Source organism: Equus przewalskii, chromosome 10, assembly GCF_037783145.1.
Source record: "Equus przewalskii isolate Varuska chromosome 10, EquPr2, whole genome shotgun sequence".
In the NCBI taxonomy this organism is placed as follows: Eukaryota; Metazoa; Chordata; class Mammalia; order Perissodactyla; family Equidae; genus Equus; species Equus przewalskii.
The window spans coordinates 22,600,341-22,618,146 of NC_091840.1; the positions used below are offsets into that span (position 1 = coordinate 22,600,341).

The 17,806-nt window shown below is 39.3% G+C and overlaps 1 protein-coding gene across 10 annotated transcripts in view; it reads left to right on the plus strand.

The window, feature by feature from the left end:
* Positions 1–17,806, plus strand: part of IKZF3 (IKAROS family zinc finger 3) — an 87,352-nt gene that overhangs the window by 33,351 nt on the left and 36,195 nt on the right. The window contains exon 1 of one of the 10 annotated variants that reach the window (XM_070562079.1): positions 17,244–17,405. The exons of the other annotated variants lie outside the window; for them this stretch is intronic. The gene's annotated coding sequence lies outside the window, so the exon portion shown is untranslated. Of the gene's footprint in view, positions 1–17,243; positions 17,406–17,806 lie in introns of those variants that run through there. 10 annotated transcript variants of the gene reach the window in all.

Below are 17,806 nucleotides of genomic sequence, written 5' to 3' on the forward strand. Positions count from 1 at the left end.
AATCCTATCAACCCCTATATTTCTATACTCTCTCAGTCTAATTGAAGCCCCTTTATGGCTTTACTAACAAGTTTTGGTACCATAGTGCATGAGGCACTCATGTCAGGGAGTCTCAGAAACTTTTCTTCTCCACCCCCTGACCATTTTACCCCTTCATGTGCAAAAGGCTTTGGGTCATGAGTGAGAAGCTGAGCCAAGGGACTGTGGCCCTTTTGTCATGACAAAGATTAATCTGCCTGTTGTCCTAGGCGATTTCAGATTGTAATCTTTGCCTTCTGGCTTTTTAAATTCCTCCAAATGGAGTGAATAGAGTGGACTTGTTTGGGGCCCTTTAAGGTGGGAGAATCAGCAGCAGGTCCCTTGGGTCCACCCAACCTTCCATAGTGCTGTATTAAGACCTTTGTTTCAAGCCCATCAATGTCCATTTTATTTATCCCATTTCTTAATAACCATCTAAAGATTTTCACCCTGCTGAGACAAATCTCTTGACTCTCCCCTTTCTTTTTCTTCTTTGCTTTAGCCCTATCAATATTTCCTTTATTCATCTTATTTCTTTTTCTTTCTTTCTTTTTTTATTTTTTTTGCTGAGGAAGATTCACCCTGAGCTAACATCTGCTGCCAATCTTCCTCCTTTTTGTTTTTTTGTATGTGAGCTGCTGCCACTGCATGGCTGCTAACAGACAAGTGGTGTAGGTCTGCGCCCAAGAACCAAACTTGGGCCACAGAAGCAGAACGCGCAGAACTCAACTACTAGGCCACCGGGGCTGGCCCTATTCATCTTATTTCTTAATAACCATTTACAGTTTTCCACCTTGCTGGAATAAGTCCCTTGACTCATCCTTCTGCCTCTTCTTGTTTTCTTGTTCATTAACCTAATGTTTTTATTATCATGTGAAGACCCAATAGGGGAAGCTGAGACCGCAGATTCAATAAGGCTTCTAGCACTGTTGCTTGATCTTGCAGGAGTAACGGTACATGGGATGCCCACGCAAAAGGGGCCCCTGTTCTAACCATGTTTTCTTAGATTCCATATTTGTCTCTTTGGCATCTGTTCATCACAGGACCAATTATATTAACTATATTTTCTTATTTTCTGAATTTTTGATGCTTTGACATTTGAGGGCCTTACAGACCCAAGGAAAGACTGCCCCTCTCAGGGATAGCCAGTTCTTAGAGATAGTAAAGGGCTTGGCCAGGACCATGCTTTTCATATGCAAATTAACTAGTCCAGACTCTATACCCATTAGCCATCTCATTAACTAACTCTCATACTCTAAACTAGTATTTCCCCTTCTTGAATTCACCCAGGGCCAAGTACCAGACAACTAGAGACCACTCTTATGTCCCAAAGCCTGCTGGGATTATTCAAACCAGCCAATCCTAAACTGTTTATCCTTCCTGCTTTGCCTTTTCTCGGAAACTCCAATAAAGACTCTGGCCTAAGATTTTTCTTCACTCTTCTTTTCTGCCTCCTGACTGACACTGGTGCTTTCCCCAGTGGCCCTGTGTAGCATGTGGTGACCCCTCTCTATGGGGCTTGTGAATATAATAAAGTACTTCTTTCCAAGCCCCATTGTCATCTCTTCCAGTGGCTGCACCAACTTTACCATACCACGTCCAGCATGTACATTCTTAGAACACCCCCTTAAGTCATAGCATTTACCATGAGCTAGATAACAGGCATATTCTGTGGGTGAATATCTCGGTTTTTATAAAGCCAGTCCCATATGGTTGACCTACAAAGCATATCAGTTACTCCATCTAGAGTGTTCCATTGGCATTTATAGAGGGAATGGACAGTCTTCTTTTTCCGGGTAAATAAACCTTACAGTGGTTTTTATCCAGTCCACCAGCCTGGCTCTTCTCTCAGGAAAAACCTGCTGTAGTCTGGATCATGTGTAACTATCTGTGATTGTTCCATATGAGGTGTGGGTCCTGTGTCAACCCAAACATGCTCTTCCGTTCTGTAGCATTCAAAACCAAAGACACTGCCCCTAAATTAGTCACCCTCATGATCCATATTAATAAAGGTTCTCAGGAAGCTGATGATACTAATTCATAAAATAAGACAGCTCTTCCACACTATACCACCTGGTTTCATGGTTTTGCCCTCCCCCCCAACATGAACTACCTTTTGGTGAGCAGAGATCTTGGAGGTACTCTCTCCAGCATAATTTTTCCTTTTAGGGGAAGCTTTGATCCTAATATCTGAAGCTAAAACCAACCAAAATCTGAAACTGGTCCATCATCAAGGTCTGATCCAGAACTCTCTTTTCATTTCATTTTAGCTATTACAGATAACAGTAACCAAGAGATTGTACATTTCACTTTTTTATTAGTTTGCATTTCCTTATGCATCCAGTGAACCAGCTCCCCAGGGATTGGATCCATCACTTTAGTAACTGATCGCAGACAGCTCCTGCTCCATGGTCAGGAATCAGAGGTTCCTCATCTCCTGTTCTTTCTTCCTTTCTCATTCCAAACCACATGTTTCTATGAGCCAGGACTATTCTAGCAAGTCCCACTCATGATACCAATTCTGTGGTGTTTTCCAACACCAGCAACCAATTCTCTAGATACCAACTCACCACCAATTCAATTCTGATACTAACTCCTAGAGTTAGTGCAGAATCCACTGGTTAAGGGCTCAGTCCCACAAGACTAACGTCACTTCAGACACCAGTTGAAAGTACCAGGTCCCCAGGTTACCTGCACTTTAGCCCAGCTTGGCCACTTAGGGGTTTCCCAGAAATCCCCCTCAGGTTTGATAATTTGCTAGTATGATTCACATAACTTAGGAAAGTGCTTTACTTACTATTGCCGGTTTATTATAAAGGATAATATTCAGGGAAAGCCAAATGGAATCGATGCATGGGACAAGGTCTGGGGTTGGAAGGCATGGAGCTTCCATGCCTTCTCTGGGCACACTACCCTTCTAGCACCTCCATGTGTTCACCGGAAGCTCTCTGAATCTCATTGTTCAAGAGTTTTTAAAGAGCTCAATCTGCAATCCCCTCTCCCCTTCCTGGAGGTTGGTGGATGGGGCTGAAAGTTCCAATTCTCTAATCACTTGGTCTTTCTGGTGACCAACCCATACTGAGGCTATCAAGGGGTATCACTCTAAGTCACCTCAGTAGCATAAACTCAGGTGTGATTGAAAAGGGCTTGTTATGAATAACAAAAAACACTCAGCAAACTCCAAGGGTTTTAGGAACTCTGTATAGGGAATTGGAGATAAAGACCAAATATGTTTTTGTGTTTTATCACAGTTTGGAAAGTTCATAGAAGTAGAAAGAAAACAGAAAAACCCACCTCTATTCTGTTACTCAAAGATAGTCTGTATTAGCATTATGGAATACTTCTAGGCTTTTTTGGTGAATTTTGAGTACTATATTTATATTAACATTGCACACATTTTATGCTAATATTTATGTTGATAAATCTGATCACTGTTGCTTTATGAATGTCGCTCAGATCTCATCTTAGGTGTCATTCCTTCAGAGAGATTTTCCCTGACAACCCAGTCACTATTTTAACACATTACCCTATTTTAATTCTCTGCATGGCACTCACCACAGATAATTTGGGAGTTTTATTTGTTTATTGTCTCTCTCCCTCCACCCTTCTTGAGCCAGGAGCTTGGGCTGTCTTTTTCACTGCTAGGTATTTGTAGCACCTAGAACAATACTTGGCCCATAGTAGGTGTGCAATAAATGTTTGCTGAGTAAGTGACTCAATGAATGCCTTAGATTAATTATATGTGTATATATATGTGCTTCTTAAAGAAAGAAAAGAAAAAGAAAAGAATTGTTTCTTGGGATCTTTTCTTTTCTAAGAGACCAAGAAATAGAGTTCTATGTCTAAAACTTCAGAGATTCAAATCACAGCTTCAACTAACATTCCAGCTCTGCCTAGCTGTACATTAATTTGTACCAGTTCTTAACCACAGAGACTGAAAAATGCTGCCTGGCACAGGATGTGGTCATTTGTGCTGAGGAAAGGCGTATGGTGTTCTACCAGCTTTATGCAACTTCTTGAAGGTGACATCCATGGAGTCACATTCAGAATGAGGCAAATGATAGCTGTGCCTTTGGCTTGTGTTTTTCTGAGTTAGGGTTTCTGAGTTCTGGTAGGTAATGCCATTAAGTTCATGTTTGAAATGATGACCCCTATACAACTTTTGGTCTGGGAATTTATATTTTATGTTAGAATTTGCGCAGGGTTCAGAAATGGCCTATGAGTTTTATATTTTCAGGTAATTGGGGACAAAAACCAGAAATACTCAAACGTAAACAAGAAACCAAATCACTTCCATCCAACAATAGGAGTTTAAAACAAATATTGTAAAAACCTATGTGGTGCAGCACTTATCCTGGAGTCCATACAATAGATTGCAGGCCTCTGCATTTGACCCTGCTCCACAAGTGCTTCCAAGGAGAAAAGAGGTTCAGTCTCTGTGGTCCACTCAGTTTGAGTTATCTTTGACTGCTGTAGCTGCCTATGCTATTTCTATCACCTTACTTCCAACTACATGTCAGTGGATTAACGGGTTATCTGTATATTTTTCTCAGTTGTTAGGAGTCTGGGAGTGTCATTCAGTTCTTGGCAGAGACTAGAAGATATAATCAATCATTCTAAATAATTTGGGAAAGAGAGAAGAAATGGGATTCTTTTCTCCAAGCCTGACTTAGAAATGAATAGACTAAGTTTAGTATTGAAAGATGAATCCGTTATTTCATGATTAAGCTCCAAACTGATTACTCTTCTGTTAATCTTGGCACTTAATCTGGGTCATATACCTTTGGAAAAGGTTGTTACCAGGCGCCTGCTTTTTAGAAAGATTTGATATGATGAGTATATACAAATTATACATGCAGAATTATATAAAATAATAGAATTAAAAAGTACCATTGCCTGATAAAAGAAATACCTATTGCATAAAAAGGTAATTCTGCCATATGCAGCACAGGGAAACATTAAGACTAGAATTAGGATTATATTTTTAAAGGTAGTTAGGAAATTTAGCTATAATATAAAAATGATTATAAATAACTTTAAAGCATGCTTTAGAGGATCCTATTCTTTTCTTTTTTTTTCCTGAGGAAGATTCACTCTCAGCTAGCCCTGAGCTAACATCTGTGCTCATACTCCTCTATTTTTTAGTATGTGGGCCACCAGCACAGCATGGCCACTAACAGCTCTTAGAAAATTATTTTATAGAAAATTAGAAATACTATGTTATTGTTCTCTTGTAGAGAATTGTTTGAGAAACAAAATGACATATTTGGAAAATAATTTTAAAAGGTATTAACGTTTAGCATAAATTCACTTGTTTCCCACCCCACAGATATTTTGATCATTTTTTTTACAATATATACTGAGCCTAGCACAAGAGTTGCCAAATTTTTTCTGTAAAGGGCCAGATAGTAAATATTTTAGGCTTGTGGGCTATATGATCTCTGCTGCAACTTTTCAACTCTGCTGTTGTAGTGAAAAGCAGCCATAGAAGATACATAAATGAATGCGTGTGGCTGTGTACCAATAACTTTATTTCCAAAAACAGGCAGTGGGTCAGATTTCATCTGCAGGCCGTAGTTTGCTGACTCCTGGCCTAGTGTGTATGTTTATTGTGTGATGAGTTAAGAAAGCTTCTGGTCCTTGAAAGGAACGGTGTTCATATAATCATTTCAAAAGGGCATCAATGGGGACTCTAACACTAATATTTTTTAAATTAGAAAAACATACATCACTAAGAGCTCTGTTTATCACACACGTATATAGTGAGTATAGCTCTGTACCACTACAATTTGCATATATTAACTGATCACAAATAAAACCATATGTGGATTAAATGTTGTGTTACCACTTGATTGATTCCTCCTTTCTTCCTGAAAATTTACATCTAATAGACTAATGCACTGGATATATTTACATCAACTCAAGTTTATTTCCTCCACGAGGCCTCCTTGTACTACCCCAGCTTCCCCCAAGTGTAGTCTTAGAGCTGGGTTTTTGGAGTGTGTTTGATTAGTACTTGTTTAAGCACCTAATTATACCCTACCTGGAATTGTTTGTGCATGACAAACTTTCACCCCGTTACATTATAAACTTTTTGAAAAAAAAGAGCCTTAGTAGCCCACATTTACATCTTTCTAAAAATACCTACCTATGAAGTGATATAATCCACCTGAATTGAAAAGCACAAGAAATGAAGAGGTTCAGGGTTCTTTTTCCAGCCTGGTCCTTGACTCCTGTGAGCAGTGATCATTTCCCTTCTTAATGGTAACCAACTGCAACTGTTGTCAGACTGATCTTGAGCAGTAGGAAATAACCCAGGGATCCCCAAGTCTTTATTTTTGTTTAGTGTTGGGAATATCATGGGTACTTCACTGAATCTAAAGGATATTGAGACCTTCTTTTTGGACCTAAAATGTCATTGAAATACCGTAATGTCAAAAGCAGAACCTAAAGCAATATTTATAACATATTGTGAGAAAGAATTTCCCTATTGCTTGTATCTGGCCTGTGTTCACAGAGGATCACGATAAAATAAAAGCCTCTGGATATCAGGACTGTCAGACGTGTTTAACAGTAGTGTACCCAGGATTATAACTAGGTAGAGATGAGACAGGAGATGGTGGATATTATCCCAGCAAGGCTCTATGACAAAGAAATGCAGTTAGGGACAGAATGACTGAGGTGGAACCTCACAGCTTTTCATTTCAGTTTGTCTTCCTCTGAAATTGGGTCCCCATCTTGTCGTATCCCACTTAGAATATGGAAGGAAAGATTCTGTTATGAGCATGTATGTTCTGAGGTTGTGATTCTGCTTGCATATGCTGGTGGCATTACTTTTCCTCTTTGAATAATTAGGGAATATAAATTTGGTTACCAACTCCCTGCATTTAACACTCTACTGGCCCCCATTTTTCAGCAGCTCCCTAACAATCCCCATCTCTTTGTACTTACACTAGCAGTTTGTTCTTGAGCTGCTATGGGGCAAAAAGTACATAATATACTCAATATCCATCAGCATCAGCTTTTACCCTGCTTAAGTTGCACATTTACCCTTTGTATTAGTTTTCCTAGAGGTTCTATAATACATTACCACAAACGAGGTGGCTTACAACAACAGGAATTTCTTCTCTCACAGTTCTAAGGGCTAGAAGGCCCAAATCAAGGTGTCAGCACGGCCATGCTCCCTCTAAAAGCTCTAGGGAAGAATCCTTTCTTGCCTCCTTCTAGCTTCTGGTGACTCCCAGCAATCCTTGGTATTCCTTGGCTTGTAAACTACATCACTCCAACCTCTGTCTCTCTTGTCACATAGCTGTCTTGCCTGTGTGTCTCTCTGTCTATCTTCTCCTCTTCTTATAAGGACAACAGTCATTGGATTAAGGGCCCACCCTAATCCAGTGTGACCTCATCGTAACTAATTACATGTACAAAAGTCATGTTCTGTGGTTCCTGGCAGACATGAATTTTGGGGGGACAACTCAAGGCACTACACCCTTCATCTCACAAATCTTTACAACTGAATATCAAATATACCTGGTACTCATCATGAAATAGATTTCTTTTTAATTAATTGTACACTGGTGATCAATTGGTTTATTTATTTAATTATCTCTGTTGTAAAAGAGAATCATGCCGGATCCCATGAGAAAAGTTGAATTCGATAATTTTTTGAAAGGCCTTCAATTTTCTCTATTGTGATACCTTGTGTGATGCTTAGATCAAAAACAAGAACTTTAATTAGAAAGTTTGCTGAAAAAAATCATTCTTCCTCCCTTAGGAGGTACAGCTCCCATCTTCAGTAGCTTTCCATGTCAGAGTCTCAGTCTCTTTTGAGGTGTACGACTTTCTGCGCTCATGAGAAATACAAACTACTTTGATGCTTCTGAAAGGGGGAAGAAAAAAAGCAAGCCACATTTGTGGTTTATGGATGCTAATTACTGCTACATTTAGATGTGTGAAGGAGGGGTCTATGGCTGGAGCGAGCTGGGAGAGACCGAGTCAGCCTCGCCGAGGCGCTCACTGAGGTTCCAGTGGTACTGCTCAGCACACGCAAATATATGCTTCAAAAGGAAGTGCCGTTTTTTATCAAAATATTACATCTCTCAAGCCCAGATCAAGACCTGTCGCTCATGGGATGCAGGGGTTATCTTACAAAATCAGCAGTGCTTTGCTGCAGAAGTTCACTCACAGGGGATTTCTGTAAGTGCTCACAATGGGCAGAGAGGCTTGACGGCTTCTATTGTGTCAAACGGGTAAATTCTGCTGGTGATAAAACCCAGACACCTCTCCTTGAATCTTTTTAGCAAAAACATCTCTGGATTTTTTTTTTTAACCAAGCTATGCAGCACAGTGAACTAAAAGGAACTTATAGGAAGATATTTGGCATCTGCAAAAGATGAATGGACAGTTGTAATGATTGAAAGAAAAATGGATCTCCTCCCTGTCCTTAGTGGGTCCTCTGAGACTCTTCCCCTTTCCTTTTGCTTTTCTTTAACTGTAGAGCAATAGTGCTGATGCCTTCTCGGAGTGGAAGCAAGACAAGTGTGAAATAAAATGTAAATTCTAGTCCAGTTGATTAGGAGTATGTGTGAAACACCCGTATGTGCCTGCTAACTCTCATAGCATGTGGTCTTGCCAACTAAGTTTGGCACCAGGCATGGCGACCCGGGTCATTGTGTACTCTGGTATGGTTTGGTAACCACATGAAGGCACCCTGCTAAGGGCTAAGTGAGGAATCTCCATGGTGTGCCAGAGTCAGCTCATACATAATTGCTTGTTATATTTTCAGGAATTTTGTGAGCCAGCTGACTTCACGTTGGTAGCTTGAAATGGGCCATGGTATTTATACCACTGACATCAGCAAATGCTACAAATAAGCCCTTCCCTCACTCTGAGTTGGTTTTTAAGCATTTACCAGCATAATTCTGGAGTGAGAACTAAATGAAGGTTATCGTTTTTCATAATTTGTCAGAGGGGCTGTTTTTTTTTTAATTTGCACAAAGGAGAATAGTGTTGGAGATGAGAAGAGTACATGAGATCTCTCCACAACTAGGATCCAGAAATTTTTTTTTTAAAGATTTTATTTTTCCCTTCTCTCCAAAGCCCCCCGGTACATAGTTGTGTATCCTTAGCTGTGGGTCCTTCCACTTGTGGCATGTGGGACGCCCTTCTCAGCATGGCTTGACGAGCAGTGCCATGTCAGTGCCCAGGATTCGAACTGGCGAAACCCTGGGCCACCGAAGCAGAGTGCATGAACTTAACCACTCGACCACGGGGCCAGCCCCAGAATCTAGAAATTTTGTCTTTAAAATATGAGGGTCACATTATTGTGAAACTAATGAAATATGGGAGTTTTTCAGTACTTACTATTACAAAAAGCACAAAGCAACAACAGTGAAGTTTAGACCAGACACAACTGACCATACATTAAACTTAAAAAGTCCTAAATAATCGTGAGTCAATTACTTCAAAGTCCCAAAAAATCATGAGTCAATTACTTCCTACGAAATCCCATAAGAATTTTAGCTTGCGCTGGTCAGAGAAGGGAGGAGGAGTGGGCAGTTGTAGGCAATCACCAATCCAATTTATATCCAAATTTATAGATGTTGCATTGTGGCAGGGTCTTACTGCACTTTATTGTCTCTCAGAGAGTTGATGACATGGCAAGGACAGGGTCTTATTCTTCTTTTATGCCAAAGTTTGGAGTATACAGTAAATGCTCAGTATTTATTTATTTTTCTTTATTCCTTTTTTTTTTTCTGAGGAAGATTAGCTCTGAGCTATCATCTGCTGCCTATCCTCCTCTTTTTGCTGAGGAAGACTGGCCCTGAGCTAACGTCCGTGCCCATCTTCCTCTGCTTTATGTATGGGACGCCTACCACAGCATGGCTTGCCAAGCAGTGCCATGTCCACACCCGGGATCCAAACTGGTGAACCCCCAGGCCGCCGAAGCGGAACGTGCGAACTTAACCGCTGCGCCACTGGGCCGGCCCTCTTTATGCCTTTCCATCCAACCATCTGCTTATTTGTTTACCCCCTCATTGTTCCAAGTGCTCACCAAAAAAATTATTGGTTAATTAAATAAAGTGAAGAAGAGCAAGTGAGCACATTTTAACAATGGGATCTTTTTTAGCAGTATTCTTCAAACTGGGATATGGGAAGACTTTCCAAGGATTACATAGGTGTGGATAATTTTAAGAGAATCAATTTCCAATCTTCAACTACAGTATGTTCTCTTTCCTAAAAATGATCTACCCTTTAAGACTGCTGTAGTTGAAGTTCTTCTTTCCCATCTCCCCTTTTACAATGATCCTTCTCTACTTTCTAAAAGAAAGGCACATCTTTCACCCATCTCAATTCTTACTTTTTTGCCCTAAGGTGTAAATACTTCCAGGACACCAAACAAAGGGTCAATTAGATAATTTCTTTTCTTTTTTTTTTTTTGAGGAAGATCAGCCCTGAGCTAACTACTGCCAATCCTCCTCTTTTTGCTGAGGAAGACTGGCCCTGAGCTAACATCCTTGCCCATTTCCTGTACTATATACGTGGGACACCTACCACATCATGACGTTTTTGCCAGTCAGTTCCATGTCAGCACCCAGGATCCGAACCGGCGAACCCCAGGCCGCCAAGAAGCGGAATGTGCGAACTTAACCCCTGTGCCACTGGGCCGGCCCCTAGATAATTTCTTTAATCAAACTTTCATGAATGCATCTCCTCGATCCATCTTATTAAAAGATACGTTCCCAACAAATTTTTCTATTTATGCTTAACAATTATTGATCAAGATTTGTAATATACCTATATTGTTTTCATCAATTGTGTGCTAATAATTGTAGTGATAACTTGATCTAGAAGAAATTTTTTAACACATAGCACTTCATGCTAATAAAAATATTTTATTTATATATGTACATATAGATGTTGTTGTAGAGACACATGATAGGATGAGCAATAGGAAACTCAAGCATAAAGGAATAGTACAAAAGGACGAAATTCTGTGGGGAAAGCAAAATGCAAATAGAAGTTCAGGGAGACAATTTCTGACTTTTAAAAAAAATTTATGTATTTTTAAATTTCTAATGGAGTAAATCAAATCACTAGTACTTATATTCCATTAGATACATTTGAAAGGCAGCAATAACAGTTTTAACCATCATTATTTACAATAAACAAAAAGTGTGCTTTTGTTTAAAAATTTTTTGGGGGCCGGCCCTGTGGCCGAGTGATTAAGTTTGTGCACTCTGCTACGGGGGCCCAGGGTTTTGCTGGTTCGGATCCTGGGCACGGACATGGCACCGCTCATCAGGCCAGATTGAGGCGGCATCCCATGTACCAGAACTAGAAGGACCCACAACTAAAATAGACAACTATATACTGGGGGGATTTGGGGAGAAAAAGCAGAAAGAAAAAAAGAAAAAAAGAAGATTGGCAACAGTTGTTAGCTCAGGTGCCAATCTTTAAAAAAAATTTTTTTTTTAATCATGGTGAAAAATTGTCAATGTGATCTTAATATTCACAGAATGTCCACTATATATAAGGGAGAAACATAATTTTTCAAAATTCTTTTGAGAGTACTTGAGCAAAAAATTGGAAGGCTGTCCACTGTCGTATAAAGTATATAAAGTGTAGCATGGAAGAGTCTTCAGTTTAAGCCTGAGCCTATTTAAAGGCCTAATACAAAGATTCTCAACCTGAGATCTCAGGGTTTGAGGAACCTCTCAAAACTATGTGAAATTTTGTGTTTATGGGCATGTGTACATTTTTTTAGGTAAAGGGTATAGTTCTCAAAGAGCTCCACAACCCAGAAAAGATTAAAAAGCCCTGACCAAAGTGTATAAGGTCTTAAGGCTTCTTGATTTTGCTGTTTTTGCAATAGTTTCATATGTAAGGGACGGCAGAATTGCTTCCAACATAAACAATTTTGATTCAGTTCTGAATGTATATCAAATAATATATACTAATTATGAAAAATCATGAAATAGGCACAATATTCCTTTCTTCATCACCACCCTGAACTATCCTGGGGTGATCTTTTAATTTTATTCCTTGCTTATTCAAAGGCCTTTCCTTTTTCTTAATTTGGATAGGGAAAGTTGCAGATGCTTCATCTGTAGAAAAATGCTGGATGGCAATTTGGAAAACAGTTTGTAAAAGAATAGACATCATCTGCCCCTGACCATTCTGTTATGTGGTTTCTTCCAGCAGCTAATACTCAGCAGACTAGTGATAGGTTGACATAGTATTCAGGCTTAGAATTAGGAAGATTACATTTGGAAGTGACTGACAACACAGTATTTTAAATGTTTGGACTTTAAAGTGTCACACACAGCAGATGAATGAAGATGTCAGAGCCAGGCCTAAAGGAAGACCCTGGTAATCCAGCCCTTGGTGTATAACCTTCAAACACCAATAAACAAGATTATCTGGATTTAACATGTGACCTTTCTCATTCTGACTGGTAGGTCCAGATGTTTTCTCATTCCGCTGCCTGGTTGGAATCTGCTTTTAAACTGACTGCAAGTGGATCTAGATTTGAGGTTGCAGGAATGACAGTCTTGAAAAGTATATTCTGCAGTGGGTAATGCTGTCTAAACAGTAGCATATGGAGACCCATGGTTTAATAATTAAAAGTAACTTGTGACCTTACCCTTAATAGATTTGTTAATTATGTCAACCAAATAAGTAAAAATGGGATTGTAGTAGATATTTCGCTATATTAGTCAGTCTGGTGGCATTAAAAACATTCACAAGATTTGTTAGAACCAGCCTTTTCTGCACCTGTGTCTACAGAAGCAGAAATCCCAGTCATGCCTTTGTTACCCCTCCAGGAAGTTTATAGCAGCCCTAGAGAATGTAGGAAAGGCTCTTTTTTTTTTTTCCCACAACTCACCATTTCTTTTTTACTTTTTTTAAGGATTGGCACCTGGGTTAACAACTGTTGCCAATCTTTTTTTTTTTTTCTGCTTTATCTCCCCAAACCTCGCCCTGTACACAGTTGTATATCTTAGTTGCAGGTCCTTCTAGTTGTGGGATGTGGGATGCCACCTCAACGTGGCCTGACGAGCGGTGCCATGTCGGCACCCAGGATCTGAACCCTGGGCCGCTGCAGCGGAGCGCACGAACTTAACCACTCGGCCATGGAGCGGCCCCAGGAAAGGCTCTTTATTAGCTTCTCTTAGGTCAGTCTAGGCTTATGGCCATACTTTTCATCCACCAAAACTTGGACACAACTAATGTACCTGTATTACCTGTCTTCGTTGCTTGGAGCCCAGAACTATTTCTGGCATTTTTATATGAACTATTCCTTACTCATCATCATCTTGATTTTCTGGTTCTAGCCCTTTGAGTTGTGTTAGTTCTCTCTCTGAGGCTATATAGACAAGATAATTCTTTATTGTCTTATTTTCTTATGGGAAAACTAAACTCTCACACCCCTGAGTGAACCCTCAGAGAGCTTCCTCATATGCTTCATACAAACACTGCTGACTTGTAGTCAGGATAGTGCTTGTTAATTAATTAATAATCATAGCCTAGTAAAGCACACTAAATTATTAACAGAACTGAAAATGAAACATAAAAAGACGTAAAAGCACAAAATATGACAAAGAAGTAATACAATTAGAAAACCTGTATCTTTATAGATTTTAACACAATTTATAAAGACCAAAAGTCAGTAGTTACCTATCAAATAAAGTTGATAATAAATTAATTAATATGGGAGATGTCTTATGAGGCCAACTGTTGTTTGTTTTAGCCTCCTTTTCTATTGCCAAGTCGCAGATGTACCTTGTGTTTTTTAACTCAACACTTAATAATTTCTTTGCAAAGGGCATGAAATTAGTTGCACAGAAACAAAGGGAGTTAAAGATAGTCTTATGAGGATTAATCATAGTTCAAAATCTACACTTGTCACAATGCTGCTTGTAATAGTTTGTGAATGAGTAGCTAAACTCTCCACTCCTGAGACAGGGTCAGTATTAGTGTAGCTAGCCATCAGTTGTTGGTTTTTTGTTTTTTAAAAATCCTTATAAAGTTCTTTTTTAAAAAACAGCTTTAGTCTGGTTATAATTTACATACCTTTAAGTGTTCAATTCAATGATTTTTAGTAAATGTACAGAGTTGTGCAACTAGCACTTTGTTTTAGAACATTTCTGTGACCCTAAAAAATCTCTTGTACCTGTTTTTAGTCAATTCCCATTCTTACCCCCAGCCCCAGCCAATCACTAATCTGATTTCTGTCTCTCTAGATTTACCATTTCTGGATGTCTCATATAAAAGGAATAATACAATATGTAGTCTTTTGCTTCTGGTTTCTTTCACTTAGCATAATATTTTTTAAGTTTATCCATGTTATTGTATGTATCAATACTTGTTTCTCTTTGTTTCTGAATAGTATTCTATTGTATTGATAAAGTACATTTTTTTAATCAATTCACCAATTGATGACATTCTGATTCACCATCTGTTTCCATTTTTGGGCTGTTAGGAATAATCCTGCTGTGAATATTTGTGTACAAGTCTTTGTATGAACATATGTTTTCATTTCTTTTAGGTAAATACCTAGGAGTGAAATTGCTGGGTTGTGTGGTAAATTATGTTTAATTTTATAAGAAATTATTTATATTAGTTATCGATTACTCTATAACAAATTACCGCAAACCTTAGCAGCTTAAGACAATACAAATTTGTTATCTCAGGAATACAGGCACAGCTTATCTGAGTCCTCTGCTTCAGAGTCTCTCACAAGGCTGCAATCAAGTCATTGACATGGACTGTGGTCTCATCTGAAGGCTTGAGTAGGGAAGGTTCAACTTGCAAACTCACTCATGTGATTGTCAGAATTCAGTTCCTTGAGGGTTGTTGGACTAAGGGCCTCATTTCCTGACTGTTAGTTGGCTGGAAACTACCTTCAGTTCCTTGCCATGTGGACTCTCTAGTTTCTTCCACTTCATCAAAAGAGCACATGCGAAGCACCAGAGAGAGAAAATGAGAAGAAGATGAAAGTCACAGTCTTTTATAATCTCATGATAGGAGTGATTTTCTATCACTTTTACTATGTTCTTTTAATTAGAAGCAAATCATCTAGGGCCAGCCTACAATGATATGAATACTAGGAGTCAGGGATCATTGGGAGCCATTTTAGAAGGCTGCCTACTATACTGCTAAACTTTTGTCCAAATGGCTGCACCATTTGACGTTCCCACTAGCAACATATTAGGGTTCCATTTTCTCCACGTTCTCACCAACACTCACTGTTCTCTGTCTTTTTGATGCTAGCCATTCTAGTGGGTGTGAAGTGGTTTTAATTTGCATTTCTCTAATAACTAATGATGCTGAGCATCTTTTCATTTTCCTGTTGTTCATTTGTATAATTTCTTTGGTGAAATGTCAATTCGCATCTTTTTCACATTTGTTAATTGGGTTATTTGTGTTATTATTGAGTTGTAAGATACTTTCATTTATGCATCATGTTTGGTATCATATCTAGGCAATCTTTGCCTAACCCAAGGTCATGAGGATATTGTGTGTCAGCTACCACGTTAGGTCTTTCTGTGCATTATTTTGCCTAATTTAATTGCTGTAACAACCCTGTTAGGTGTAGATATTACCATCATTGCAAAATGAGAAAATTCACAGAAATCTAGTGACTTGCTGAGATCATATAGCTAGTTAGTACAACTTGAACTTAGACTCTGTCTCACTCCAAAGCCTTTGCTCTTTCATCAGAACTTAAAAAAACAAAAAGACATTCAAATCTATTTTCAGTGGACAGAATGAGAATGAAATACCACATTGTCCCTTCCTTATAATTATCAATACCCATTCTGATGTGCAATTTGGAATACTATTAGTAGAAACCTCTCTATTTGTGATCATTTGTTGTTAGTGCCGTCAAGTTGATTCTGACTCCTAGTGACCAGCGGAACCCTGCATCCCTCTCATCTTCCAGCATGCTCCACTGTTCTTCATAGGGTTTTCATGGCCAAATTTTTCAAAAGTTACTGGCCAGTTCCTTCCTCTTAGTCTTTCTTAGTCTGGAAGCTCTGCTGAACCTTGTCCACCATGGGTGACATGTCAATGTCATAGCTTGAAATATCGATTGAAATATCGGTGGCATAGCTTTTAGCAGCACAGCAACACACAGCCACCACAGTATAACAACTGACTAACGGGTGGTGCAGTTCCCTGACCAGGTCACGAACCTGGGCCACAGTGGTGAGAGTGCTGAATCTTAGCTACTAGACCACCGCGGCTGGCTTTGTGATCATTAGAAGTTGCCTTTTGAAGTAGAAATGGGCGTGTACTCTAGTTTCTTGGCTAGATTCCATCCTAGTTTTATTCTGCCAGACAATATTTCCTGCACAGGTTCTGGTCGAGCTAGGATGCATCTTTGCTTGCAGCCTTGAAGTATGTTACTGGGCAGCTGTTAAGCAGTTGTTGTACTTTTCCCCCAGGGACAAGCATGTTCCAGTGACAAGATAGCTTATTCCCTTATGTGCTTTTAATGTTGTACATTAACCTAGGACAAGTCAGTGCTGAGTTTCCTCCATGTTTCTCAGTGCTCTGATTCCACTATTTGAAAAGCAGAGAGAGGAGAATGGAGGAAGCAGAGAGGAAAAAAAGTCCAAATAATATGTAGCAGATGGTAAATTTTATATTATTTTGTACATGTTTTGTTTTAATTAATTTAATCTTAAAAAGAGCATGAATCTTCTCATACTCAATCCTTATACTCATTTCCCTCTCTTCCAAGAATCCTTTACACCCTTAGGGTCTGGTTGATATACCTTAAGTTAGAATTACAATTTATTGTGTTCCTCTGCTGTGACCTAATATGCTAGCCTTAGGCAAAATTACAATCTGTGCAATTTTTTTAAGACATCTCCAACCTTAATTTTGTACTTGAAGCAAAGAACACAGTAATTTTTCATGCCTTCCTTCCTTCTTGCCTTCTTTCCTTTCTTCTTTTTGTTCATTTGGTAAGCAGCTGCTGAAGCGTGTGCCAAGCACATTGCTAAATGTTAAGAGTGCAAATGGAATAATTTATAGACATTGACATTAAGCAGCCACTATGTATGTAGAGGGGAAAGTGGGGAATGCCATAAGAGGAGCAGACTTAGAAAGGAAGCAAAAAGGAGAGAAATAATGAGCTAGGTTGAAACTTGTTGCGTGTGAAACAAGTTTAAGAAATCCAAGAAGTGATTGGAAGTATCTCTTGGTTTCAGCAGGGAGGACTAGGCTGGAAATACAGATTTGGGAGTCATCAACAACAAAAAGTTGGATCAAGAGAATATGTCAAGTGAAAAAAAAAGAAGGGTCAAGAAATAGGCCCCTGAAGACCATTCACAACTAGGAGACAGAGAAAGAGGAGTAAACAGAGGAAATAAGTAAGTGATGTAGGAAAAGAACCAGGTGTGAATAGAGCTCAGGGAAGAGGTTCAAGAAGCAGGGACTGGTCAGTGGCATCCTGTTGCTAAGTGGTGGAATAGGAGGGGCAGAAGCCAGACCACAGTGGGCAAAGAAGTCAACTGGAGAACTGGTCATCACTGTGGGACTTGGGCTTTTCTCTGATGGAGCATGAGGAGAAACTCTGCATGCTACAGGTCAGCTTCAGGAAGTTGTAGACAAGTGGGGAGTGGTACAGCAAATAGACTTATTACTTCTTCCCTACCTGGCCTTCTTATTATCATTAAATTTGTTCAGGCTGCCCAAGGAATGAATTCATTTATTCATTTGTTCATTCATTCAATGCCTATAGTAAGTGGGCTCTCTGAAAGGTTCTGGGGAC